Raw genomic sequence first — 23,785 nt, forward strand, 5'->3', positions numbered from 1 at the left:
GGCGAGTAGCACAACAGGGTCACATGACCCTCATCCAACTCATACTTACCTGGCAGGGGAGATACCATGATCACGAAGGTGGTTCACCCAGGGCGAGGCATAGCCATTGCACTGCGGCTGTGCTGACCCCTGCGAATTCCCCAAATGTGGGAATCTCGACTGCATAATTTCTGGTAGTGGGGGACTGCGTTTGCGCTCTCCCCTGTATTTCAGGTATTTAACGAAAGAGGAGTTCTGTTGCAAATGCGACGGAAGAGAGTCGCATCTGACGCAAACTAGCGTGAAAAGAAATGCGCGCAGTCTGTTGCCTGCGCCAAGTGTTTGCGAGTGGTTCCTTAGGTGAACTTCATTCGAGCAAGCCTGCGGTAGGCTGAGCGCCATGTCTGATGAAGCTGCATGCATCTCCAGGTGCCTTTGTTACTGAATGGAATGCGATTGTTGGATGAGCAGGCGACAACATGAAAATGTAAGCGTGCTGAGGCTCACAGATTCATATCAAAGGGTGAACGGTCTCATTCTTCTTTCTTTGAAAAATCATTTGCTGTATTGCGAGCAGACTGCTCCTAGGCCAAGGCTGAGCTACGAGAGCAGTCTTACCTGGCCCAGAGCCATATGCGACAGCGCAGAGGATTATGGGAGTTAATCCGGCCCCACCTTAACTTTCCCACTGCGACTCAGAGTAGGCAGGCGAGTAGCACAACAGGGTCACATGACCCTCATCCAACTCATACTTACCTGGCAGGGGAGATACCATGATCACGAAGGTGGTTCACCCAGGGCGAGGCATAGCCATTGCACTGCGGCTGTGCTGACCCCTGCGAATTCCCCAAATGTGGGAATCTCGACTGCATAATTTCTGGTAGTGGGGGACTGCGTTTGCGCTCTCCCCTGTATTTCAGGTATTTAACGAAAGAGGAGTTCTGTTGCAAATGCGACGGAAGAGAGTCGCATCTGACGCAAACTAGCGTGAAAAGAAATGCACGCAGTCTGTTGCCTGCGCCAAGTGTTTGCGAGTGGTTCCTTAGGTGAACTTCATTCGAGCAAGCCTGCGGTAGGCTGAGCGCCATGTCTGATGAAGCTGCATGCATCTCCAGGTGCCTTTGTTACTGAATGGAATGCGATTGTTGGATGAGCAGGCGACAACATGAAAATGTAAGCGTGCTGAGGCTCACAGATTCATATCAAAGGGTGAACGGTCTCATTCTTCTTTCTTTGAAAAATCATTTGCTGTATTGCGAGCAGACTGCTCCTAGGCCAAGGCTGAGCTACGAGAGCAGTCTTACCTGGCCCAGAGCCATATGCGACAGCGCAGAGGATTATGGGAGTTAATCCGGCCCCACCTTAACTTTCCCACTGCGACTCAGAGTAGGCAGGCGAGTAGCACAACAGGGTCACATGACCCTCATCCAACTCATACTTACCTGGCAGGGGAGATACCATGATCACGAAGGTGGTTCACCCAGGGCGAGGCATAGCCATTGCACTGCGGCTGTGCTGACCCCTGCGAATTCCCCAAATGTGGGAATCTCGACTGCATAATTTCTGGTAGTGGGGGACTGCGTTCGCGCTCTCCCCTGTATTTCAGGTATTTAAGGAAAGAGGAGTTCCGTTGCAAATACGACAGAAGAGAATCGCATCTGACGCAAACTAGCGTGAAAAGAAATGCGCGCAGTCTGTTGCCTGCGCCAAGTGTTTGCGAGTGGTTCCTTAGGTGAACTTCATTCGAGCAAGCCTGCGGTAGGCTGAGCGCCATGTCTGATGAAGCTGCATGCATCTCCAGGTGCCTTTGTTACTGAATGGAATGCGATTGTTGGATGAGCAGGCGACAACATGAAAATGTAAGCGTGCTGAGGCTCACAGATTCATATCAAAGGGTAAACGGTCTCATTCTTCTTTCTTTGAAAAATCATTTGCTGTATTGCGAGCAGACTGCTCCTAGGCCAAGGCTGAGCTACGAGAGCAGTCTTACCTGGCCCAGAGCCATATGCGACAGCGCAGAGGATTATGGGAGTTAATCCGGCCCCACCTTAACTTTCCCACTGCGACTCAGAGTAGGCAGGCGAGTAGCACAATAGGGTCACATGACCCTCATCCAACTCATACTTACCTGGCAGGGGAGATACCATGATCACGAAGGTGGTTCACCCAGGGTGAGGCATAGCCATTGCACTGCGGCTGTGCTGACCCCTGCGAATTCCCCAAATGTGGGAATCTCGACTGCATAATTTCTGGTAGTGGGGGACTGCGTTCGCGCTCTCCCCTGTATTTCAGGTATTTAACGAAAGAGGAGTTCCGTTGCAAATGCGACGGAAGAGAGTCGCATCTGACGCAAACTAGCGTGAAAAGAAATGCGCGCAGTCTGTTGCCTGCGCCAAGTGTTTGCGAGTGGTTCCTTAGGTGAACTTCATTCGAGCAAGCCTGCGGTAGGCTGAGCGCCATGTCTGATGAAGCTGCATGCATCTCCAGGTGCCTTTGTTACTGAATGGAATGCGATTGTTGGATGAGCAGGCGACAACATGAAAATGTAAGCGTGCTGAGGCTCACAGATTCATATCAAAGGGTAAACGGTCTCATTCTTCTTTCTTTGAAAAATCATTTGCTGTATTGCGAGCAGACTGCTCCTAGGCCAAGGCTGAGCTACGAGAGCAGTCTTACCTGGCCCAGAGCCATATGCGACAGCGCAGAGGATTATGGGAGTTAATCCGGCCCCACCTTAACTTTCCCACTGCGACTCAGAGTAGGCAGGCGAGTAGCACAACAGGGTCACATGACCCTCATCCAACTCATACTTACCTGGCAGGGGAGATACCATGATCACGAAGGTGGTTCACCCAGGGCGAGGCATAGCCATTGCACTGCGGCTGTGCTGACCCCTGCGAATTCCCCAAATGTGGGAATCTCGACTGCATAATTTCTGGTAGTGGGGGACTGCGTTCGCACTCTCCCCTGTATTTCAGGTATTTAAGGAAAGAGGAGTTCCGTTGCAAATACGACGGAAGAGAATCGCATCTGACGCAAACTAGCGTGAAAAGAAATGCGTGCAGTCTGTTGCCTGCGCCAAGTGTTTGCGAGTGGTTCCTTAGGTGAACTTCATTCGAGCAAGCCTGCGGTAAGCTGAGCGCCATGTCTGATGAAGCTGCATGCATCTCCAGGTGCCTTTGTTACTGAATGGAATGCGATTGTTGGATGAGCAGGCGACAACATGAAAATGTAAGCGTGCTGAGGCTCACAGATTCATATCAAAGGGTAAACGGTCTCATTCTTCTTTCTTTGAAAAATCATTTGCTGTATTGCGAGCAGACTGCTCCTAGGCCAAGGCTGAGCTACGAGAGCAGTCTTACCTGGCCCAGAGCCATATGCGACAGCGCAGAGGATTATGGGAGTTAATCCGGCCCCACCTTAACTTTCCCACTGCGACTCAGAGTAGGCAGGCGAGTAGCACAACAGGGTCACATGACCCTCATCCAACTCATACTTACCTGGCAGGGGAGATACCATGATCACGAAGGTGGTTCACCCAGGGCGAGGCATAGCCATTGCACTGCGGCTGTGCTGACCCCTGCGAATTCCCCAAATGTGGGAATCTCGACTGCATAATTTCTGGTAGTGGGGGACTGCGTTCGCGCTCTCCCCTGTATTTCAGGTATTTAACGAAAGAGGAGTTCTGTTGCAAATGCGACGGAAGAGAGTCGCATCTGACGCAAACTAGCGTGAAAAGAAATGCGCGCAGTCTGTTGCCTGCGCCAAGTGTTTGCGAGTGGTTCCTTAGGTGAACTTCATTCGAGCAAGCCTGCGGTAGGCTGAGCGCCATGTCTGATGAAGCTGCATGCATCTCCAGGTGCCTTTGTTACTGAATGGAATGCGATTGTTGGATGAGCAGGCGACAACATGAAAATGTAAGCGTGCTGAGGCTCACAGATTCATATCAAAGGGTAAACGGTCTCATTCTTCTTTCTTTGAAAAATCATTTGCTGTATTGCGAGCAGACTGCTCCTAGGCCAAGGCTGAGCTACGAGAGCAGTCTTACCTGGCCCAGAGCCATATGCGACAGCGCAGAGGATTATGGGAGTTAATCCGGCCCCACCTTAACTTTCCCACTGCGACTCAGAGTAGGCAGGCGAGTAGCACAACAGGGTCACATGACCCTCATCCAACTCATACTTACCTGGCAGGGGAGATACCATGATCACGAAGGTGGTTCACCCAGGGCGAGGCATAGCCATTGCACTGCGGCTGTGCTGACCCCTGCGAATTCCCCAAATGTGGGAATCTCGACTGCATAATTTCTGGTAGTGGGGGACTGCGTTCGCGCTCTCCCCTGTATTTCAGGTATTTAACGAAAGAGGAGTTCTGTTGCAAATGCGACGGAAGAGAGTCGCATCTGACGCAAACTAGCGTGAAAAGAAATGCACGCAGTCTGTTGCCTGCGCCAAGTGTTTGCGAGTGGTTCCTTAGGTGAACTTCATTCGAGCAAGCCTGCGGTAGGCTGAGCGCCATGTCTGATGAAGCTGCATGCATCTCCAGGTGCCTTTGTTACTGAATGGAATGCGATTGTTGGATGAGCAGGCGACAACATGAAAATGTAAGCGTGCTGAGGCTCACAGATTCATATCAAAGGGTGAACGGTCTCATTCTTCTTTCTTTGAAAAATCATTTGCTGTATTGCGAGCAGACTGCTCCTAGGCCAAGGCTGAGCTACGAGAGCAGTCTTACCTGGCCCAGAGCCATATGCGACAGCGCAGAGGATTATGGGAGTTAATCCGGCCCCACCTTAACTTTCCCACTGCGACTCAGAGTAGGCAGGCGAGTAGCACAACAGGGTCACATGACCCTCATCCAACTCATACTTACCTGGCAGGGGAGATACCATGATCACGAAGGTGGTTCACCCAGGGCGAGGCATAGCCATTGCACTGCGGCTGTGCTGACCCCTGCGAATTCCCCAAATGTGGGAATCTCGACTGCATAATTTCTGGTAGTGGGGGACTGCGTTCGCGCTCTCCCCTGTATTTCAGGTATTTAAGGAAAGAGGAGTTCCGTTGCAAATACGACAGAAGAGAATCGCATCTGACGCAAACTAGCGTGAAAAGAAATGCGCGCAGTCTGTTGCCTGCGCCAAGTGTTTGCGAGTGGTTCCTTAGGTGAACTTCATTCGAGCAAGCCTGCGGTAGGCTGAGCGCCATGTCTGATGAAGCTGCATGCATCTCCAGGTGCCTTTGTTACTGAATGGAATGCGATTGTTGGATGAGCAGGCGACAACATGAAAATGTAAGCGTGCTGAGGCTCACAGATTCATATCAAAGGGTAAACGGTCTCATTCTTCTTTCTTTGAAAAATCATTTGCTGTATTGCGAGCAGACTGCTCCTAGGCCAAGGCTGAGCTACGAGAGCAGTCTTACCTGGCCCAGAGCCATATGCGACAGCGCAGAGGATTATGGGAGTTAATCCGGCCCCACCTTAACTTTCCCACTGCGACTCAGAGTAGGCAGGCGAGTAGCACAATAGGGTCACATGACCCTCATCCAACTCATACTTACCTGGCAGGGGAGATACCATGATCACGAAGGTGGTTCACCCAGGGCGAGGCATAGCCATTGCACTGCGGCTGTGCTGACCCCTGCGAATTCCCCAAATGTGGGAATCTCGACTGCATAATTTCTGGTAGTGGGGGACTGCGTTCGCGCTCTCCCCTGTATTTCAGGTGTTTAACGAAAGAGGAGTTCCGTTGCAAATGTGACGGAAGAGAGTCGCATCTGACGCAAACTAGCGTGAAAAGAAATGCGCGCAGTCTGTTGCCTGCGCCAAGTGTTTGCGAGTGGTTCCTTAGGTGAACTTCATTCGAGCAAGCCTGCGGTAGGCTGAGCGCCATGTCTGATGAAGCTGCATGCATCTCCAGGTGCCTTTGTTACTGAATGGAATGCGATTGTTGGATGAGCAGGCGACAACATGAAAATGTAAGCGTGCTGAGGCTCACAGATTCATATCAAAGGGTAAACGGTCTCATTCTTCTTTCTTTGAAAAATCATTTGCTGTATTGCGAGCAGACTGCTCCTAGGCCAAGGCTGAGCTACGAGAGCAGTCTTACCTGGCCCAGAGCCATATGCGACAGCGCAGAGGATTATGGGAGTTAATCCGGCCCCACCTTAACTTTCCCACTGCGACTCAGAGTAGGCAGGCGAGTAGCACAACAGGGTCACATGACCCTCATCCAACTCATACTTACCTGGCAGGGGAGATACCATGATCACGAAGGTGGTTCACCCAGGGCGAGGCATAGCCATTGCACTGCGGCTGTGCTGACCCCTGCGAATTCCCCAAATGTGGGAATCTCGACTGCATAATTTCTGGTAGTGGGGGACTGCGTTCGCGCTCTCCCCTGTATTTCAGGTATTTAACGAAAGAGGAGTTCCGTTGCAAATGCGACGGAAGAGAGTCGCATCTGACGCAAACTAGCGTGAAAAGAAATGCGCGCAGTCTGTTGCCTGCGCCAAGTGTTTGCGAGTGGTTCCTTAGGTGAACTTCATTCGAGCAAGCCTGCGGTAGGCTGAGCGCCATGTCTGATGAAGCTGCATGCATCTCCAGGTGCCTTTGTTACTGAATGGAATGCGATTGTTGGATGAGCAGGCGACAACATGAAAATGTAAGCGTGCTGAGGCTCACAGATTCATATCAAAGGGTAAACGGTCTCATTCTTCTTTCTTTGAAAAATCATTTGCTGTATTGAGAGCAGACTGCTCCTAGGCCAAGGCTGAGCTACGAGAGCAGTCTTACCTGGCCCAGAGCCATATGCGACAGCGCAGAGGATTATGGGAGTTAATCCGGCCCCACCTTAACTTTCCCACTGCGACTCAGAGTAGGCAGGCGAGTAGCACAACAGGGTCACATGACCCTCATCCAACTCATACTTACCTGGCAGGGGAGATACCATGATCACGAAGGTGGTTCACCCAGGGCGAGGCATAGCCATTGCACTGCGGCTGTGCTGACCCCTGCGAATTCCCCAAATGTGGGAATCTCGACTGCATAATTTCTGGTAGTGGGGGACTGCGTTCGCGCTCTCCCCTGTATTTCAGGTATTTAACGAAAGAGGAGTTCCGTTGCAAATGCGACGGAAGAGAGTCGCATCTGACGCAAACTAGCGTGAAAAGAAATGCGCGCAGTCTGTTGCCTGCGCCAAGTGTTTGCGAGTGGTTCCTTAGGTGAACTTCATTCGAGCAAGCCTGCGGTAGGCTGAGCGCCATGTCTGATGAAGCTGCATGCATCTCCAGGTGCCTTTGTTACTGAATGGAATGCGATTGTTGGATGAGCAGGCGACAACATGAAAATGTAAGCGTGCTGAGGCTCACAGATTCATATCAAAGGGTAAACGGTCTCATTCTTCTTTCTTTGAAAAATCATTTGCTGTATTGCGAGCAGACTGCTCCTAGGCCAAGGCTGAGCTACGAGAGCAGTCTTACCTGGCCCAGAGCCATATGCGACAGCGCAGAGGATTATGGGAGTTAATCCAGCCCCACCTTAACTTTCCCACTGCGACTCAGAGTAGGCAGGCGAGTAGCACAACAGGGTCACATGACCCTCATCCAACTCATACTTACCTGGCAGGGGAGATACCATGATCACGAAGGTGGTTCACCCAGGGCGAGGCATAGCCATTGCACTGCGGCTGTGCTGACCCCTGCGAATTCCCCAAATGTGGGAATCTCGACTGCATAATTTCTGGTAGTGGGGGACTGCGTTCGCGCTCTCCCCTGTATTTCAGGTATTTAACGAAAGAGGAGTTCCGTTGCAAATGCGACGGAAGAGAGTCGCATCTGACGCAAACTAGCGTGAAAAGAAATGCGCGCAGTCTGTTGCCAGCGCCAAGTGTTTGCGAGTGGTTCCTTAGGTGAACTTCATTCGAGCAAGCCTGCGGTAGGCTGAGCGCCATGTCTGATGAAGCTGCATGCATCTCCAGGTGCCTTTGTTACTGAATGGAATGCGATTGTTGGATGAGCAGGCGACAACATGAAAATGTAAGCGTGCTGAGGCTCACAGATTCATATCAAAGGGTAAACGGTCTCATTCTTCTTTCTTTGAAAAATCATTTGCTGTATTGCGAGCAGACTGCTCCTAGGCCAAGGCTGAGCTACGAGAGCAGTCTTACCTGGCCCAGAGCCATATGCGACAGCGCAGAGGATTATGGGAGTTAATCCGGCCCCACCTTAACTTTCCCACTGCGACTCAGAGTAGGCAGGCGAGTAGCACAACAGGGTCACATGACCCTCATCCAACTCATACTTACCTGGCAGGGAAGATACTATGATCACGAAGGTGGTTCACCCAGGGCGAGGCATAGCCATTGCACTGCGGCTGTGCTGACCCCTGCGAATTCCCCAAATGTGGGAATCTCGACTGCATAATTTCTGGTAGTGGGGGACTGCGTTCGCGCTCTCCCCTGTATTTCAGGTGTTTAACGAAAGAGGAGTTCCGTTGCAAATGCGGCGGAAGAGAGTCGCATCTGACGCAAACTAGCGTGAAAAGAAATGCGCGCAGTCTGTTGCCTGCGCCAAGTGTTTGCGAGTGGTTCCTTAGGTGAACTTCATTCGAGCAAGCCTGCGGTAGGCTGAGCGCCATGTCTGATGAAGCTGCATGCATCTCCAGGTGCCTTTGTTACTGAATGGAATGCGATTGTTGGATGAGCAGGCGACAACATGAAAATGTAAGCGTGCTGAGGCTCACAGATTCATATCAAAGGGTAAACGGTCTCATTCTTCTTTCTTTGAAAAATCATTTGCTGTATTGCGAGCAGACTGCTCCTAGGCCAAGGCTGAGCTACGAGAGCAGTCTTACCTGGCCCAGAGCCATATGCGACAGCGCAGAGGATTATGGGAGTTAATCCGGCCCCACCTTAACTTTCCCACTGCGACTCAGAGTAGGCAGGCGAGTAGCACAACAGGGTCACATGACCCTCATCCAACTCATACTTACCTGGCAGGGGAGATACCATGATCACGAAGGTGGTTCACCCAGGGCGAGGCATAGCCATTGCACTGCGGCTGTGCTGACCCCTGCGAATTCCCCAAATGTGGGAATCTCGACTGCATAATTTCTGGTAGTGGGGGACTGCGTTCGCGCTCTCCCCTGTATTTCAGGTATTTAACGAAAGAGGAGTTCCGTTGCAAATGCGACGGAAGAGAGTCGCATCTGACGCAAACTAGCGTGAAAAGAAATGCGCGCAGTCTGTTGCCTGCGCCAAGTGTTTGCGAGTGGTTCCTTAGGTGAACTTCATTCGAGCAAGCCTGCGGTAGGCTGAGCGCCATGTCTGATGAAGCTGCATGCATCTCCAGGTGCCTTTGTTACTGAATGGAATGCGATTGTTGGATGAGCAGGCGACAACATGAAAATGTAAGCGTGCTGAGGCTCACAGATTCATATCAAAGGGTAAACGGTCTCATTCTTCTTTCTTTGAAAAATCATTTGCTGTATTGCGAGCAGACTGCTCCTAGGCCAAGGCTGAGCTACGAGAGCAGTCTTACCTGGCCCAGAGCCATATGCGACAGCGCAGAGGATTATGGGAGTTAATCCGGCCCCACCTTAACTTTCCCACTGCGACTCAGAGTAGGCAGGCGAGTAGCACAACAGGGTCACATGACCCTCAGCCAACTCATACTTACCTGGCAGAGAAGATACCATGATCACGAAGGTGGTTCACCCAGGGCGAGGCATAGCCATTGCACTGCGGCTGTGCTGACCCCTGCGAATTCCCCAAATGTGGGAATCTCGACTGCATAATTTCTGGTAGTGGGGGACTGCGTTCGCGCTCTCCCCTGTATTTCAGGTATTTAACGAAAGAGGAGTTCCGTTGCAAATGCGACGGAAGAGAGTCGCATCTGACGCAAACTAGCGTGAAAAGAAATGCGCGCAGTCTGTTGCCTGCGCCAAGTGTTTGCGAGTGGTTCCTTAGGTGAACTTCATTCGAGCAAGCCTGCGGTAGGCTGAGCGCCATGTCTGATGAAGCTGCATGCATCTCCAGGTGCCTTTGTTACTGAATGGAATGCGATTGTTGGATGAGCAGGCGACAACATGAAAATGTAAGCGTGCTGAGGCTCACAGATTCATATCAAAGGGTAAACGGTCTCATTCTTCTTTCTTTGAAAAATCATTTGCTGTATTGCGAGCAGACTGCTCCTAGGCCAAGGCTGAGCTACGAGAGCAGTCTTACCTGGCCCAGAGCCATATGCGACAGCGCAGAGGATTATGGGAGTTAATCCGGCCCCACCTTAACTTTCCCACTGCGACTCAGAGTAGGCAGGCGAGTAGCACAACAGGGTCACATGACCCTCAGCCAACTCATACTTACCTGGCAGGGGAGATACCATGATCACGAAGGTGGTTCACCCAGGGCGAGGCATAGCCATTGCACTGCGGCTGTGCTGACCCCTGCGAATTCCCCAAATGTGGGAATCTCGACTGCATAATTTCTGGTAGTGGGGGACTGCGTTCGCGCTCTCCCCTGTATTTCAGGTGTTTAACGAAAGAGGAGTTCCGTTGCAAATGCGACGGAAGAGAGTCGCATCTGACGCAAACTAGCGTGAAAAGAAATGCGCGCAGTCTGTTGCCTGCGCCAAGTGTTTGCGAGTGGTTCCTTAGGTGAACTTCATTCGAGCAAGCCTGCGGTAGGCTGAGCGCCATGTCTGATGAAGCTGCATGCATCTCCAGGTGCCTTTGTTACTGAATGGAATGCGATTGTTGGATGAGCAGGCGACAACATGAAAATGTAAGCGTGCTGAGGCTCACAGATTCATATCAAAGGGTAAACGGTCTCATTCTTCTTTCTTTGAAAAATCATTTGCTGTATTGCGAGCAGACTGCTCCTAGGCCAAGGCTGAGCTACGAGAGCAGTCTTACCTGGCCCAGAGCCATATGCGACAGCGCAGAGGATTATGGGAGTTAATCCGGCCCCACCTTAACTTTCCCACTGCGACTCAGAGTAGGCAGGCGAGTAGCACAACAGGGTCACATGACCCTCATCCAACTCATACTTACCTGGCAGGGGAGATACCATGATCACGAAGGTGGTTCACCCAGGGCGAGGCATAGCCATTGCACTGCGGCTGTGCTGACCCCTGCGAATTCCCCAAATGTGGGAATCTCGACTGCATAATTTCTGGTAGTGGGGGACTGCGTTCGCGCTCTCCCCTGTATTTCAGGTGTTTAACGAAAGAGGAGTTCCGTTGCAAATGCGACGGAAGAGAGTCGCATCTGACGCAAACTAGCGTGAAAAGAAATGCGCGCAGTCTGTTGCCTGCGCCAAGTGTTTGCGAGTGGTTCCTTAGGTGAACTTCATTCGAGCAAGCCTGCGGTAGGCTGAGCGCCATGTCTGATGAAGCTGCATGCATCTCCAGGTGCCTTTGTTACTGAATGGAATGCGATTGTTGGATGAGCAGGCGACAACATGAAAATGTAAGCGTGCTGAGGCTCACAGATTCATATCAAAGGGTAAACGGTCTCATTCTTCTTTCTTTGAAAAATCATTTGCTGTATTGCGAGCAGACTGCTCCTAGGCCAAGGCTGAGCTACGAGAGCAGTCTTACCTGGCCCAGAGCCATATGCGACAGCGCAGAGGATTATGGGAGTTAATCCGGCCCCACCTTAACTTTCCCACTGCGACTCAGAGTAGGCAGGCGAGTAGCACAACAGGGTCACATGACCCTCATCCAACTCATACTTACCTGGCAGGGGAGATACCATGATCACGAAGGTGGTTCACCCAGGGCGAGGCATAGCCATTGCACTGCGGCTGTGCTGACCCCTGCGAATTCCCCAAATGTGGGAATCTCGACTGCATAATTTCTGGTAGTGGGGGACTGCGTTCGCGCTCTCCCCTGTATTTCAGGTGTTTAACGAAAGAGGAGTTCCGTTGCAAATGCGACGGAAGAGAGTCGCATCTGACGCAAACTAGCGTGAAAAGAAATGTGCGCAGTCTGTTGCCTGCGCCAAGTGTTTGCGAGTGGTTCCTTAGGTGAACTTCATTCGAGCAAGCCTGCGGTAGGCTGAGCGCCATGTCTGATGAAGCTGCATGCATCTCCAGGTGCCTTTGTTACTGAATGGAATGCGATTGTTGGATGAGCAGGCGACAACATGAAAATGTAAGCGTGCTGAGGCTCACAGATTCATATCAAAGGGTAAACGGTCTCATTCTTCTTTCTTTGAAAAATCATTTGCTGTATTGCGAGCAGACTGCTCCTAGGCCAAGGCTGAGCTACGAGAGCAGTCTTACCTGGCCCAGAGCCATATGCGACAGCGCAGAGGATTATGGGAGTTAATCCGGCCCCACCTTAACTTTCCCACTGCGACTCAGAGTAGGCAGGCGAGTAGCACAACAGGGTCACATGACCCTCATCCAACTCATACTTACCTGGCAGGGGAGATACCATGATCACGAAGGTGGTTCACCCAGGGCGAGGCATAGCCATTGCACTGCGGCTGTGCTGACCCCTGCGAATTCCCCAAATGTGGGAATCTCGACTGCATAATTTCTGGTAGTGGGGGACTGCGTTCGCGCTCTCCCCTGTATTTCAGGTGTTTAACGAAAGAGGAGTTCCGTTGCAAATGCGACGGAAGAGAGTCGCATCTGACGCAAACTAGCGTGAAAAGAAATGCGCGCAGTCTGTTGCCTGCGCCAAGTGTTTGCGAGTGGTTCCTTAGGTGAACTTCATTCGAGCAAGCCTGCGGTAGGCTGAGCGCCATGTCTGATGAAGCTGCATGCATCTCCAGGTGCCTTTGTTACTGAATGGAATGCGATTGTTGGATGAGCAGGCGACAACATGAAAATGTAAGCGTGCTGAGGCTCACAGATTCATATCAAAGGGTAAACGGTCTCATTCTTCTTTCTTTGAAAAATCATTTGCTGTATTGCGAGCAGACTGCTCCTAGGCCAAGGCTGAGCTACGAGAGCAGTCTTACCTGGCCCAGAGCCATATGCGACAGCGCAGAGGATTATGGGAGTTAATCCGGCCCCACCTTAACTTTCCCACTGCGACTCAGAGTAGGCAGGCGAGTAGCACAACAGGGTCACATGACCCTCATCCAACTCATACTTACCTGGCAGGGGAGATACCATGATCACGAAGGTGGTTCACCCAGGGCGAGGCATAGCCATTGCACTGCGGCTGTGCTGACCCCTGCGAATTCCCCAAATGTGGGAATCTCGACTGCATAATTTCTGGTAGTGGGGGACTGCGTTCGCGCTCTCCCCTGTATTTCAGGTGTTTAACGAAAGAGGAGTTCCGTTGCAAATGCGACGGAAGAGAGTCGCATCTGACGCAAACTAGCGTGAAAAGAAATGCGCGCAGTCTGTTGCCTGCGCCAAGTGTTTGCGAGTGGTTCCTTAGGTGAACTTCATTCGAGCAAGCCTGCGGTAGGCTGAGCGCCATGTCTGATGAAGCTGCATGCATCTCCAGGTGCCTTTGTTACTGAATGGAATGCGATTGTTGGATGAGCAGGCGACAACATGAAAATGTAAGCGTGCTGAGGCTCACAGATTCATATCAAAGGGTAAACGGTCTCATTCTTCTTTCTTTGAAAAATCATTTGCTGTATTGCGAGCAGACTGCTCCTAGGCCAAGGCTGAGCTACGAGAGCAGTCTTACCTGGCCCAGAGCCATATGCGACAGCGCAGAGGATTATGGGAGTTAATCCGGCCCCACCTTAACTTTCCCACTGCGACTCAGAGTAGGCAGGCGAGTAGCACAACAGGGTCACATGACCCTCATCCAACTCATACTTACCTGGCAGGGGAGATACCATGATCACGAAGGTGGTTCACCCAGGGCGAGGCATAGCCATTGCACTGCGGCTGTGCTGACCCCTGCGAATTCCCCAAATGTGGGAATCTCGACTGCATAATTTCTGGTAGTGGGGGACTGCGTTCGCGCTCTCCCCTGTATTTCAGGTATTTAACGAAAAAGGAGTTCCGTTGCAAATGCGACGGAAGAGAGTCGCATCTGACGCAAACTAGCGTGAAAAGAAATGCGCGCAGTCTGTTGCCTGCGCCAAGTGTTTGCGAGTGGTTCCTTAGGTGAACTTCATTCGAGCAAGCCTGCGGTAGGCTGAGCGCCATGTCTGATGAAGCTGCATGCATCTCCAGGTGCCTTTGTTACTGAATGGAATGCGATTGTTGGATGAGCAGGCGACAACATGAAAATGTAAGCGTGCTGAGGCTCACAGATTCATATCAAAGGGTAAACGGTCTCATTCTTCTTTCTTTGAAAAATCATTTGCTGTATTGCGAGCAGACTGCTCCTAGGCCAAGGCTGAGCTACGAGAGCAGTCTTACCTGGCCCAGAGCCATATGCGACAGCGCAGAGGATTATGGGAGTTAATCCGGCCCCACCTTAACTTTCCCACTGCGACTCAGAGTAGGCAGGCGAGTAGCACAACAGGGTCACATGACCCTCATCCAACTCATACTTACCTGGCAGGGGAGATACCATGATCACGAAGGTGGTTCACCCAGGGCGAGGCATAGCCATTGCACTGCGGCTGTGCTGACCCCTGCGAATTCCCCAAATGTGGGAATCTCGACTGCATAATTTCTGGTAGTGGGGGACTGCGTTCGCGCTCTCCCCTGTATTTCAGGTATTTAACGAAAGAGGAGTTCTGTTGCAAATGCGACGGAAGAGAGTCGCATCTGACGCAAACTAGCGTGAAAAGAAATGCACGCAGTCTGTTGCCTGCGCCAAGTGTTTGCGAGTGGTTCCTTAGGTGAACTTCATTCGAGCAAGCCTGCGGTAGGCTGAGCGCCATGTCTGATGAAGCTGCATGCATCTCCAGGTGCCTTTGTTACTGAATGGAATGCGATTGTTGGATGAGCAGGCGACAACATGAAAATGTAAGCGTGCTGAGGCTCACAGATTCATATCAAAGGGTAAACGGTCTCATTCTTCTTTCTTTGAAAAATCATTTGCTGTATTGCGAGCAGACTGCTCCTAGGCCAAGGCTGAGCTACGAGAGCAGTCTTACCTGGCCCAGAGCCATATGCGACAGTGCAGAGGATTATGGGAGTTAATCCGGCCCCACCTTAACTTTCCCACTGCGACTCAGAGTAGGCAGGCGAGTAGCACAACAGGGTCACATGACCCTCATCCAACTCATACTTACCTGGCAGGGAAGATACCATGATCACGAAGGTGGTTCACCCAGGGCGAGGCATAGCCATTGCACTGCGGCTGTGCTGACCCCTGCGAATTCCCCAAATGTGGGAATCTCGACTGCATAATTTCTGGTAGTGGGGGACTGCGTTCGCGCTCTCCCCTGTATTTCAGGTGTTTAACGAAAGAGGAGTTCCGTTGCAAATGCGACGGAAGAGAGTCGCATCTGACGCAAACTAGCGTGAAAAGAAATGCGCGCAGTCTGTTGCCTGCGCCAAGTGTTTGCGAGTGGTTCCTTAGGTGAACTTCATTCGAGCAAGCCTGCGGTAGGCTGAGCGCCATGTCTGATGAAGCTGCATGCATCTCCAGGTGCCTTTGTTACTGAATGGAATGCGATTGTTGGATGAGCAGGCGACAACATGAAAATGTAAGCGTGCTGAGGCTCACAGATTCATATCAAAGGGTAAACGGTCTCATTCTTCTTTCTTTGAAAAATCATTTGCTGTATTGCGAGCAGACACCTCCTAGGCCAAGGCTGAGCTACGAGAGCAGTCTTACCTGGCCCAGAGCCATATGCGACAGCGCAGAGGATTATGGGAGTTAATCCGGCCCCACCTTAACTTTCCCACTGCGACTCAGAGTAGGCAGGCGAGTAGCACAACAGGGTCACATGACCCTCATCCAACTCATACTTACCTGGCAGGGGAGATACCATGATCACGAAGGTGGTTCACCCAGGGCGAGGCATAGCCATTGCACTGCGGCTGTGCTGACCCCTGCGAATTCCCCAAATGTGGGAATCTCGACTGCATAATTTCTGGTAGTGGGGGACTGCGTTCGCGCTCTCCCCTGTATTTCAGGTATTTAAGGAAAGAGGAGTTCCGTTGCAAATACGACGGAAGAGAATCGCATCTGACGCAAACTAGCGTGAAAAGAAATGCGCGCAGTCTGTTGCCTGCGCCAAGTGTTTGCGAGTGGTTCCTTAGGTGAACTTCATTCGAGCAAGCCTGCGGTAGGCTGAGCGCCATGTCTGATGAAGCTGCATGCATCTCCAGGTGCCTTTGTTACTGAATGGAATGCGATTGTTGGATGAGCCGGCGACAACATGAAAATGTAAGCGTGCTGAGGCTCGCAGATTCATATCAAAGGGTAAACGGTCTCATTCTTCTTTCTTTGAAAAATCATTTGCTGTATTGCGAGCAGACTGCTCCTAGGCCAAGGCTGAGCTACGAGAGCAGTCTTACCTGGCCCAGAGCCATATGCGACAGCGCAGAGGATTATGGGAGTTAATCCGGCCCCACCTTAACTTTCCCACTGCGACTCAGAGTAGGCAGGCGAGTAGCACAACAGGGTCACATGACCCTCATCCAACTCATACTTACCTGGCAGGGGAGATACCATGATCACGAAGGTGGTTCATCCAGGGCGAGGCATAGCCATTGCACTGCGGCTGTGCTGACCCCTGCGAATTCCCCAAATGTGGGAATCTCGACTGCATAATTTCTGATAGTGGGGGACTGCGTTCGCGCTCTCCCCTGTATTTCAGGTGTTTAACGAAAGAGGAGTTCCGTTGCAAATGCGACGGAAGAGAGTCGCATCTGACGCAAACTAGCGTGAAAAGAAATGCGCGCAGTCTGTTGCCTGCGCCAAGTGTTTGCGAGTGGTTCCTTAGGTGAACTTCATTCGAGCAAGCCTGCGGTAGGCTGAGCGCCATGTCTGATGAAGCTGCATGCATCTCCAGGTGCCTTTGTTACTGAATGGAATGCGATTGTTGGATGAGCAGGCGACAACATGAAAATGTAAGCGTGCTGAGGCTCACAGATTCATATCAAAGGGTAAACGGTCTCATTCTTCTTTCTTTGAAAAATCATTTGCTGTATTGCGAGCAGACTGCTCCTAGGCCAAGGCTGAGCTACGAGAGCAGTCTTACCTGGCCCAGAGCCATATGCGACAGCGCAGAGGATTATGGGAGTTAATCCGGCCCCACCTTAACTTTCCCACTGCGACTCAGAGTAGGCAGGCGAGTAGCACAACAGGGTCACATGACCCTCATCCAACTCATACTTACCTGGCAGGGGAGATACCATGATCACGAAGGTGGTTCACCCAGGGCGAGGCATAGCCATTGCACTGCGGCTGTGCTGACCCCTGCGAATTCCCCAAATGTGGGAATCTCGACTGCATAATTTCTGGTAGTGGGGGACTGCGTTCGCGCTCTCCCCTGTATTTCAGGTGTTTAACGAAAGAGGAGTTCCGTTGCAAATGCGACGGAAGAGAGTCGCATCTGACGCAAACTAGCGTGAAAAGAAATGCGCGCAGTCTGTTGCCTGCGCCAAGTGTTTGCGAGTGGTTCCTTAGGTGAACTTCATTCGAGCAAGCCTGCGGTAGGCTGAGCGCCATGTCTGATGAAGCTGCATGCATCTCCAGGTGCCTTTGTTACTGAATGGAATGCGATTGTTGGATGAGCAGGCGACAACATGAAAATGTAAGCGTGCTGAGGCTCACAGATTCATATCAAAGGGTAAACGGTCTCATTCTTCTTTCTTTGAAAAATCATTTGCTGTATTGCGAGCAGACTGCTCCTAGGCCAAGGCTGAGCTACGAGAGCAGTCTTACCTGGCCCAGAGCCATATGCGACAGCGCAGAGGATTATGGGAGTTAATCCGGCCCCACCTTAACTTTCCCACTGCGACTCAGAGTAGGCAGGCGAGTAGCACAACAGGGTCACATGACCCTCATCCAACTCATACTTACCTGGCAGGGGAGATACCATGATCACGAAGGTGGTTCACCCAGGGCGAGGCATAGCCATTGCACTGCGGCTGTGCTGACCCCTGCGAATTCCCCAAATGTGGGAATCTCGACTGCATAATTTCTGGTAGTGGGGGACTGCGTTCGCGCTCTCCCCTGTATTTCAGGTGTTTAACGAAAGAGGAGTTCCGTTGCAAATGCGACGGAAGAGAGTCGCATCTGACGCAAACTAGCGTGAAAAGAAATGCGCGCAGTCTGTTGCCTGCGCCAAGTGTTTGCGAGTGGTTCCTTAGGTGAACTTCATTCGAGCAAGCCTGCGGTAGGCTGAGCGCCATGTCTGATGAAGCTGCATGCATCTCCAGGTGCCTTTGTTACTGAATGGAATGCGATTGTTGGATGAGCAGGCGACAACATGAAAATGTAAGCGTGCTGAGGCTCACAGATTCATATCAAAGGGTAAACGGTCTCATTCTTCTTTCTTTGAAAAATCATTTGCTGTATTGCGAGCAGACTGCTCCTAGGCCAAGGCTGAGCTACGAGAGCAGTCTTACCTGGCCCAGAGCCATATGCGACAGCGCAGAGGATTATGGGAGTTAATCCGGCCCCACCTTAACTTTCCCACTGCGACTCAGAGTAGGCAGGCGAGTAGCACAACAGGGTCACATGACCCTCATCCAACTCATACTTACCTGGCAGGGGAGATACCATGATCGCGAAGGTGGTTCACCCAGGGCGAGGCATAGCCATTGCACTGCGGCTGTGCTGACCCCTGCGAATTCCCCAAATGTGGGAATCTCGACTGCATAATTTCTGGTAGTGGGGGACTGCGTTCGCGCTCTCCCCTGTATTTCAGGTGTTTAACGAAAGAGGAGTTCCGTTGCAAATGCGACGGAAGAGAGTCGCATCTGACGCAAACTAGCGTGAAAAGAAATGGGCGCAGTCTGTTGCCTGCGCCAAGTGTTTGCGAGTGGTTCCTTAGGTGAACTTCATTCGAGCAAGCCTGCGGTAGGCTGAGCGCCATGTCTGATGAAGCTGCATGCATCTCCAGGTGCCTTTGTTACTGAATGGAATGCGATTGTTGGATGAGCAGGCGACAACATGAAAATGTAAGCGTGCTGAGGCTCACAGATTCATATCAAAGGGTAAACGGTCTCATTCTTCTTTCTTTGAAAAATCATTTGCTGTATTGCGAGCAGACTGCTCCTAGGCCAAGGCTGAGCTACGAGAGCAGTCTTACCTGGCCCAGAGCCATATGCGACAGCGCAGAGGATTATGGGAGTTAATCCGGCCCCACCTTAACTTTCCCACTGCGACTCAGAGTAGGCAGGCGAGTAGCACAACAGGGTCACATGACCCTCATCCAACTCATACTTACCTGGCAGGGGAGATACCATGATCACGAAGGTGGTTCACCCAGGGCGAGGCATAGCCATTGCACTGCGGCTGTGCTGACCCCTGCGAATTCCCCAAATGTGGGAATCTCGACTGCATAATTTCTGGTAGTGGGGGACTGCGTTCGCGCTCTCCCCTGTATTTCAGGTATTTAACGAAAGAGGAGTTCCGTTGCAAATGCGACGGAAGAGAGTCGCATCTGACGCAAACTAGCGTGAAAAGAAATGCGCGCAGTCTGTTGCCTGCGCCAAGTGTTTGCGAGTGGTTCCTTAGGTGAACTTCATTCGAGCAAGCCTGCGGTAGGCTGAGCGCCATGTCTGATGAAGCTGCATGCATCTCCAGGTGCCTTTGTTACTGAATGGAATGCGATTGTTGGATGAGCAGGCGACAACATGAAAATGTAAGCGTGCTGAGGCTCACAGATTCATATCAAAGGGTAAACGGTCTCATTCTTCTTTCTTTGAAAAATCATTTGCTGTATTGCGAGCAGACTGCTCCTAGGCCAAGGCTGAGCTACGAGAGCAGTCTTACCTGGCCCAGAGCCATATGCGACAGCGCAGAGGATTATGGGAGTTAATCCGGCCCCACCTTAACTTTCCCACTGCGACTCAGAGTAGGCAGGCGAGTAGCACAACAGGGTCACATGACCCTCATCCAACTCATACTTACCTGGCAGGGGAGATACCATGATCACGAAGGTGGTTCACCCAGGGCGAGGCATAGCCATTGCACTGCGGCTGTGCTGACCCCTGCGAATTCCCCAAATGTGGGAATCTCGACTGCATAATTTCTGGTAGTGGGGGACTGCGTTCGCGCTCTCCCCTGTATTTCAGGTATTTAAGTAAAGAGGAGTTCCGTTGCAAATACGACGGAAGAGAATCGCATCTGACGCAAACTAGCGTGAAAAGAAATGCGTGCAGTCTGTTGCCTGCGCCAAGTGTTTGCGAGTGGTTCCTTAGGTGAACTTCATTCGAGCAAGCCTGCGGTAGGCTGAGCGCCATGTCTGATGAAGCTGCATGCATCTCCAGGTGCCTTTGTTACTGAATGGAATGCGATTGTTGGATGAGCCGGCGACAACATGAAAATGTAAGCGTGCTGAGGCTCGCAGATTCATATCAAAGGGTAAACGGTCTCATTCTTCTTTCTTTGAAAAATCATTTGCTGTATTGCGAGCAGACTGCTCCTAGGCCAAGGCTGAGCTACGAGAGCAGTCTTACCTGGCCCAGAGCCATATGCGACAGCGCAGAGGATTATGGGAGTTAATCCGGCCCCACCTTAACTTTCCCACTGCGACTCAGAGTAGGCAGGCGAGTAGCACAACAGGGTCACATGACCCTCATCCAACTCATACTTACCTGGCAGGGGAGATACCATGATCACGAAGGTGGTTCACCCAGGGCGAGGCATAGCCATTGCACTGCGGCTGTGCTGACCCCTGCGAATTCCCCAAATGTGGGAATCTCGACTGCATAATTTCTGGTAGTGGGGGACTGCGTTCGCGCTCTCCCCTGTATTTCAGGTATTTAACGAAAGAGGAGTTCTGTTGCAAATGCGACGGAAGAGAGTCGCATCTGACGCAAACTAGCGTGAAAAGAAATGCACGCAGTCTGTTGCCTGCGCCAAGTGTTTGCGAGTGGTTCCTTAGGTGAACTTCATTCGAGCAAGCCTGCGGTAGGCTGAGCGCCATGTCTGATGAAGCTGCATGCATCTCCAGGTGCCTTTGTTACTGAATGGAATGCGATTGTTGGATGAGCAGGCGACAACATGAAAATGTAAGCGTGCTGAGGCTCACAGATTCATATCAAAGGGTAAACGGTCTCATTCTTCTTTCTTTGAAAAATCATTTGCTGTATTGCGAGCAGACTGCTCCTAGGCCAAGGCTGAGCTACGAGAGCAGTCTTACCTGGCCCAGAGCCATATGCGACAGTGCAGAGGATTATGGGAGTTAATCCGGCCCCACCTTAACTTTCCCACTGCGACTCAGAGTAGGCAGGCGAGTAGCACAACAGGGTCACATGACCCTCATCCAACTCATACTTACCTGGCAGGGAAGATACCATGATCACGAAGGTGGTTCACCCAGGGCGAGGCATAGCCATTGCACTGCGGCTGTGCTGACCCCTGCGAATTCCCCAAATGTGGGAATCTCGACTGCATAATTTCTGGTAGTGGGGGACTGCGTTCGCGCTCTCCCCTGTATTTCAGGTGTTTAACGAAAGAGGAGTTCCGTTGCAAATGCGACGGAAGAGAGTCGCATCTGACGCAAACTAGCGTGAAAAGAAATGCGCGCAGTCTGTTGCCTGCGCCAAGTGTTTGCGAGTGGTTCCTTAGGTGAACTTCATTCGAGCAAGCCTGCGGTAGGCTGAGCGCCATGTCTGATGAAGCTGCATGCATCTCCAGGTGCCTTTGTTACTGAATGGAATGCGATTGTTGGATGAGCAGGCGACAACATGAAAATGTAAGCGTGCTGAGGCTCACAGATTCATATCAAAGGGTAAACGGTCTCATTCTTCTTTCTTTGAAAAATCATTTGCTGTATTGCGAGCAGACACCTCCTAGGCCAAGGCTGAGCTACGAGAGCAGTCTTACCTGGCCCAGAGCCATATGCGACAGCGCAGAGGATTATGGGAGTTAATCCGGCCCCACCTTAACTTTCCCACTGCGACTCAGAGTAGGCAGGCGAGTAGCACAACAGGGTCACATGACCCTCATCCAACTCATACTTACCTGGCAGGGGAGATACCATGATCACGAAGGTGGTTCACCCAGGGCGAGGCATAGCCATTGCACTGCGGCTGTGCTGACCCCTGCGAATTCCCCAAATGTGGGAATCTCGACTGCATAATTTCTGGTAGTGGGGGACTGCGTTCGCGCTCTCCCCTGTATTTCAGGTATTTAAGGAAAGAGGAGTTCCGTTGCAAATACGACGGAAGAGAATCGCATCTGACGCAAACTAGCGTGAAAAGAAATGCGTGCAGTCTGTTGCCTGCGCCAAGTGTTTGCGAGTGGTTCCTTAGGTGAACTTCATTCGAGCAAGCCTGCGGTAGGCTGAGCGCCATGTCTGATGAAGCTGCATGCATCTCCAGGTGCCTTTGTTACTGAATGGAATGCGATTGTTGGATGAGCCGGCGACAACATGAAAATGTAAGCGTGCTGAGGCTCGCAGATTCATATCAAAGGGTAAACGGTCTCATTCTTCTTTCTTTGAAAAATCATTTGCTGTATTGCGAGCAGACTGCTCCTAGGCCAAGGCTGAGCTACGAGAGCAGTCTTACCTGGCCCAGAGCCATATGCGACAGCGCAGAGGATTATGGGAGTTAATCCGGCCCCACCTTAACTTTCCCACTGCGACTCAGAGTAGGCAGGCGAGTAGCACAACAGGGTCACATGACCCTCATCCAACTCATACTTACCTGGCAGGGGAGATACCATGATCACGAAGGTGGTTCACCCAGGGCGAGGCATAGCCATTGCACTGCGGCTGTGCTGACCCCTGCGAATTCCCCAAATGTGGGAATCTCGACTGCATAATTTCTGGTAGTGGGGGACTGCGTTCGCGCTCTCCCCTGTATTTCAGGTATTTAACGAAAGAGGAGTTCTGTTGCAAATGCGACGGAAGAGAGTCGCATCTGACGCAAACTAGCGTGAAAAGAAATGCACGCAGTCTGTTGCCTGCGCCAAGTGTTTGCGAGTGGTTCCTTAGGTGAACTTCATTCGAGCAAGCCTGCGGTAGGCTGAGCGCCATGTCTGATGAAGCTGCATGCATCTCCAGGTGCCTTTGTTACTGAATGGAATGCGATTGTTGGATGAGCAGGCGACAACATGAAAATGTAAGCGTGCTGAGGCTCACAGATTCATATCAAAGGGTAAACGGTCTCATTCTTCTTTCTTTGAAAAATCATTTGCTGTATTGCGAGCAGACTGCTCCTAGGCCAAGGCTGAGCTACGAGAGCAGTCTTACCTGGCCCAGAGCCATATGCGACAGTGCAGAGGATTATGGGAGTTAATCCAGCCCCACCTTAACTTTCCCACTGCGACTCAGAGTAGGCAGGCGAGTAGCACAACAGGGTCACATGACCCTCATCCAACTCATACTTACCTGGCAGGGAAGATACCATGATCACGAAGGTGGTTCACCCAGGGCGAGGCATAGCCATTGCACTGCGGCTGTGCTGACCCCTGCGAATTCCCCAAATGTGGGAATCTCGACTGCATAATTTCTGGTAGTGGGGGACTGCGTTCGCGCTCTCCCCTGTATTTCAGGTGTTTAACGAAAGAGGAGTTCCGTTGCTAATGCGACGGAAGAGAGTCGCATCTGACGCAAACTAGCGTGAAAAGAAATGCGCGCAGTCTGTTGCCTGCGCCAAGTGTTTGCGAGTGGTTCCTTAGGTGAACTTCATTCGAGCAAGCCTGCGGTAGGCTGAGCGCCATGTCTGATGAAGCTGCATGCATCTCCAGGTGCCTTTGTTACTGAATGGAATGCGATTGTTGGATGAGCAGGCGACAACATG

General features: G+C 51.5%; 35 non-coding genes across 35 annotated transcripts; all 35 read left to right on the forward strand.

Annotated features, from left to right (window-relative positions):
* The first annotated feature begins 41 nt into the window (after positions 1-41).
* Positions 42-205, forward strand: LOC125749834 (U1 spliceosomal RNA). The gene has a single exon (XR_007400126.1). It is a non-coding gene; the product is annotated as a U1 spliceosomal RNA (small nuclear RNA).
* Positions 206-727: 522 nt separating this feature from the next.
* On the forward strand, positions 728-891 carry LOC125749835 (U1 spliceosomal RNA). The gene has a single exon (XR_007400127.1). It is a non-coding gene; the product is annotated as a U1 spliceosomal RNA (small nuclear RNA).
* Positions 892-1,413: 522 nt separating this feature from the next.
* On the forward strand, positions 1,414-1,577 carry LOC125749769 (U1 spliceosomal RNA). The gene has a single exon (XR_007400062.1). It is a non-coding gene; the product is annotated as a U1 spliceosomal RNA (small nuclear RNA).
* A 522-nt stretch (positions 1,578-2,099) lies between these two features.
* Positions 2,100-2,263, forward strand: LOC125749985 (U1 spliceosomal RNA). Its single transcript, XR_007400262.1, has one exon. It is a non-coding gene; the product is annotated as a U1 spliceosomal RNA (small nuclear RNA).
* Positions 2,264-2,785: 522 nt separating this feature from the next.
* Positions 2,786-2,949, forward strand: LOC125749909 (U1 spliceosomal RNA). Its single transcript, XR_007400197.1, has one exon. It is a non-coding gene; the product is annotated as a U1 spliceosomal RNA (small nuclear RNA).
* Positions 2,950-3,471: 522 nt separating this feature from the next.
* On the forward strand, positions 3,472-3,635 carry LOC125749781 (U1 spliceosomal RNA). The gene has a single exon (XR_007400074.1). It is a non-coding gene; the product is annotated as a U1 spliceosomal RNA (small nuclear RNA).
* A 522-nt stretch (positions 3,636-4,157) lies between these two features.
* LOC125749792 (U1 spliceosomal RNA) lies at positions 4,158-4,321 on the forward strand. Its single transcript, XR_007400085.1, has one exon. It is a non-coding gene; the product is annotated as a U1 spliceosomal RNA (small nuclear RNA).
* Positions 4,322-4,843: 522 nt separating this feature from the next.
* On the forward strand, positions 4,844-5,007 carry LOC125749803 (U1 spliceosomal RNA). The gene has a single exon (XR_007400096.1). It is a non-coding gene; the product is annotated as a U1 spliceosomal RNA (small nuclear RNA).
* A 522-nt stretch (positions 5,008-5,529) lies between these two features.
* LOC125749815 (U1 spliceosomal RNA) lies at positions 5,530-5,693 on the forward strand. Its single transcript, XR_007400107.1, has one exon. It is a non-coding gene; the product is annotated as a U1 spliceosomal RNA (small nuclear RNA).
* A 522-nt stretch (positions 5,694-6,215) lies between these two features.
* Positions 6,216-6,379, forward strand: LOC125749826 (U1 spliceosomal RNA). Its single transcript, XR_007400118.1, has one exon. It is a non-coding gene; the product is annotated as a U1 spliceosomal RNA (small nuclear RNA).
* A 522-nt stretch (positions 6,380-6,901) lies between these two features.
* On the forward strand, positions 6,902-7,065 carry LOC125749837 (U1 spliceosomal RNA). Its single transcript, XR_007400129.1, has one exon. It is a non-coding gene; the product is annotated as a U1 spliceosomal RNA (small nuclear RNA).
* Positions 7,066-7,587: 522 nt separating this feature from the next.
* Positions 7,588-7,751, forward strand: LOC125749850 (U1 spliceosomal RNA). The gene has a single exon (XR_007400140.1). It is a non-coding gene; the product is annotated as a U1 spliceosomal RNA (small nuclear RNA).
* A 522-nt stretch (positions 7,752-8,273) lies between these two features.
* Positions 8,274-8,437, forward strand: LOC125749934 (U1 spliceosomal RNA). Its single transcript, XR_007400221.1, has one exon. It is a non-coding gene; the product is annotated as a U1 spliceosomal RNA (small nuclear RNA).
* Positions 8,438-8,959: 522 nt separating this feature from the next.
* LOC125749862 (U1 spliceosomal RNA) lies at positions 8,960-9,123 on the forward strand. The gene has a single exon (XR_007400151.1). It is a non-coding gene; the product is annotated as a U1 spliceosomal RNA (small nuclear RNA).
* Positions 9,124-9,645: 522 nt separating this feature from the next.
* Positions 9,646-9,809, forward strand: LOC125749932 (U1 spliceosomal RNA). The gene has a single exon (XR_007400219.1). It is a non-coding gene; the product is annotated as a U1 spliceosomal RNA (small nuclear RNA).
* Positions 9,810-10,331: 522 nt separating this feature from the next.
* LOC125749874 (U1 spliceosomal RNA) lies at positions 10,332-10,495 on the forward strand. The gene has a single exon (XR_007400162.1). It is a non-coding gene; the product is annotated as a U1 spliceosomal RNA (small nuclear RNA).
* A 522-nt stretch (positions 10,496-11,017) lies between these two features.
* On the forward strand, positions 11,018-11,181 carry LOC125749885 (U1 spliceosomal RNA). Its single transcript, XR_007400173.1, has one exon. It is a non-coding gene; the product is annotated as a U1 spliceosomal RNA (small nuclear RNA).
* A 522-nt stretch (positions 11,182-11,703) lies between these two features.
* Positions 11,704-11,867, forward strand: LOC125749896 (U1 spliceosomal RNA). The gene has a single exon (XR_007400184.1). It is a non-coding gene; the product is annotated as a U1 spliceosomal RNA (small nuclear RNA).
* Positions 11,868-12,389: 522 nt separating this feature from the next.
* Positions 12,390-12,553, forward strand: LOC125749907 (U1 spliceosomal RNA). The gene has a single exon (XR_007400195.1). It is a non-coding gene; the product is annotated as a U1 spliceosomal RNA (small nuclear RNA).
* Positions 12,554-13,075: 522 nt separating this feature from the next.
* On the forward strand, positions 13,076-13,239 carry LOC125749918 (U1 spliceosomal RNA). Its single transcript, XR_007400206.1, has one exon. It is a non-coding gene; the product is annotated as a U1 spliceosomal RNA (small nuclear RNA).
* A 522-nt stretch (positions 13,240-13,761) lies between these two features.
* Positions 13,762-13,925, forward strand: LOC125749930 (U1 spliceosomal RNA). Its single transcript, XR_007400217.1, has one exon. It is a non-coding gene; the product is annotated as a U1 spliceosomal RNA (small nuclear RNA).
* Positions 13,926-14,447: 522 nt separating this feature from the next.
* Positions 14,448-14,611, forward strand: LOC125749941 (U1 spliceosomal RNA). Its single transcript, XR_007400228.1, has one exon. It is a non-coding gene; the product is annotated as a U1 spliceosomal RNA (small nuclear RNA).
* Positions 14,612-15,133: 522 nt separating this feature from the next.
* Positions 15,134-15,297, forward strand: LOC125749912 (U1 spliceosomal RNA). The gene has a single exon (XR_007400200.1). It is a non-coding gene; the product is annotated as a U1 spliceosomal RNA (small nuclear RNA).
* A 522-nt stretch (positions 15,298-15,819) lies between these two features.
* On the forward strand, positions 15,820-15,983 carry LOC125749953 (U1 spliceosomal RNA). The gene has a single exon (XR_007400232.1). It is a non-coding gene; the product is annotated as a U1 spliceosomal RNA (small nuclear RNA).
* A 522-nt stretch (positions 15,984-16,505) lies between these two features.
* LOC125749889 (U1 spliceosomal RNA) lies at positions 16,506-16,669 on the forward strand. The gene has a single exon (XR_007400177.1). It is a non-coding gene; the product is annotated as a U1 spliceosomal RNA (small nuclear RNA).
* Positions 16,670-17,191: 522 nt separating this feature from the next.
* On the forward strand, positions 17,192-17,355 carry LOC125749964 (U1 spliceosomal RNA). The gene has a single exon (XR_007400242.1). It is a non-coding gene; the product is annotated as a U1 spliceosomal RNA (small nuclear RNA).
* A 522-nt stretch (positions 17,356-17,877) lies between these two features.
* On the forward strand, positions 17,878-18,041 carry LOC125749967 (U1 spliceosomal RNA). The gene has a single exon (XR_007400245.1). It is a non-coding gene; the product is annotated as a U1 spliceosomal RNA (small nuclear RNA).
* A 522-nt stretch (positions 18,042-18,563) lies between these two features.
* LOC125749899 (U1 spliceosomal RNA) lies at positions 18,564-18,727 on the forward strand. Its single transcript, XR_007400187.1, has one exon. It is a non-coding gene; the product is annotated as a U1 spliceosomal RNA (small nuclear RNA).
* Positions 18,728-19,249: 522 nt separating this feature from the next.
* On the forward strand, positions 19,250-19,413 carry LOC125749968 (U1 spliceosomal RNA). The gene has a single exon (XR_007400246.1). It is a non-coding gene; the product is annotated as a U1 spliceosomal RNA (small nuclear RNA).
* A 522-nt stretch (positions 19,414-19,935) lies between these two features.
* LOC125749969 (U1 spliceosomal RNA) lies at positions 19,936-20,099 on the forward strand. The gene has a single exon (XR_007400247.1). It is a non-coding gene; the product is annotated as a U1 spliceosomal RNA (small nuclear RNA).
* A 522-nt stretch (positions 20,100-20,621) lies between these two features.
* Positions 20,622-20,785, forward strand: LOC125749970 (U1 spliceosomal RNA). Its single transcript, XR_007400248.1, has one exon. It is a non-coding gene; the product is annotated as a U1 spliceosomal RNA (small nuclear RNA).
* Positions 20,786-21,307: 522 nt separating this feature from the next.
* Positions 21,308-21,471, forward strand: LOC125749913 (U1 spliceosomal RNA). The gene has a single exon (XR_007400201.1). It is a non-coding gene; the product is annotated as a U1 spliceosomal RNA (small nuclear RNA).
* Positions 21,472-21,993: 522 nt separating this feature from the next.
* Positions 21,994-22,157, forward strand: LOC125749972 (U1 spliceosomal RNA). Its single transcript, XR_007400249.1, has one exon. It is a non-coding gene; the product is annotated as a U1 spliceosomal RNA (small nuclear RNA).
* Positions 22,158-22,679: 522 nt separating this feature from the next.
* On the forward strand, positions 22,680-22,843 carry LOC125749973 (U1 spliceosomal RNA). The gene has a single exon (XR_007400250.1). It is a non-coding gene; the product is annotated as a U1 spliceosomal RNA (small nuclear RNA).
* Positions 22,844-23,365: 522 nt separating this feature from the next.
* Positions 23,366-23,529, forward strand: LOC125749914 (U1 spliceosomal RNA). The gene has a single exon (XR_007400202.1). It is a non-coding gene; the product is annotated as a U1 spliceosomal RNA (small nuclear RNA).
* The last annotated feature ends 256 nt before the right edge of the window (positions 23,530-23,785 follow it).

Source organism: Brienomyrus brachyistius, chromosome 9 (genome assembly GCF_023856365.1).
Source record: "Brienomyrus brachyistius isolate T26 chromosome 9, BBRACH_0.4, whole genome shotgun sequence".
NCBI classification, from domain to species: Eukaryota; Metazoa; Chordata; class Actinopteri; order Osteoglossiformes; family Mormyridae; genus Brienomyrus; species Brienomyrus brachyistius.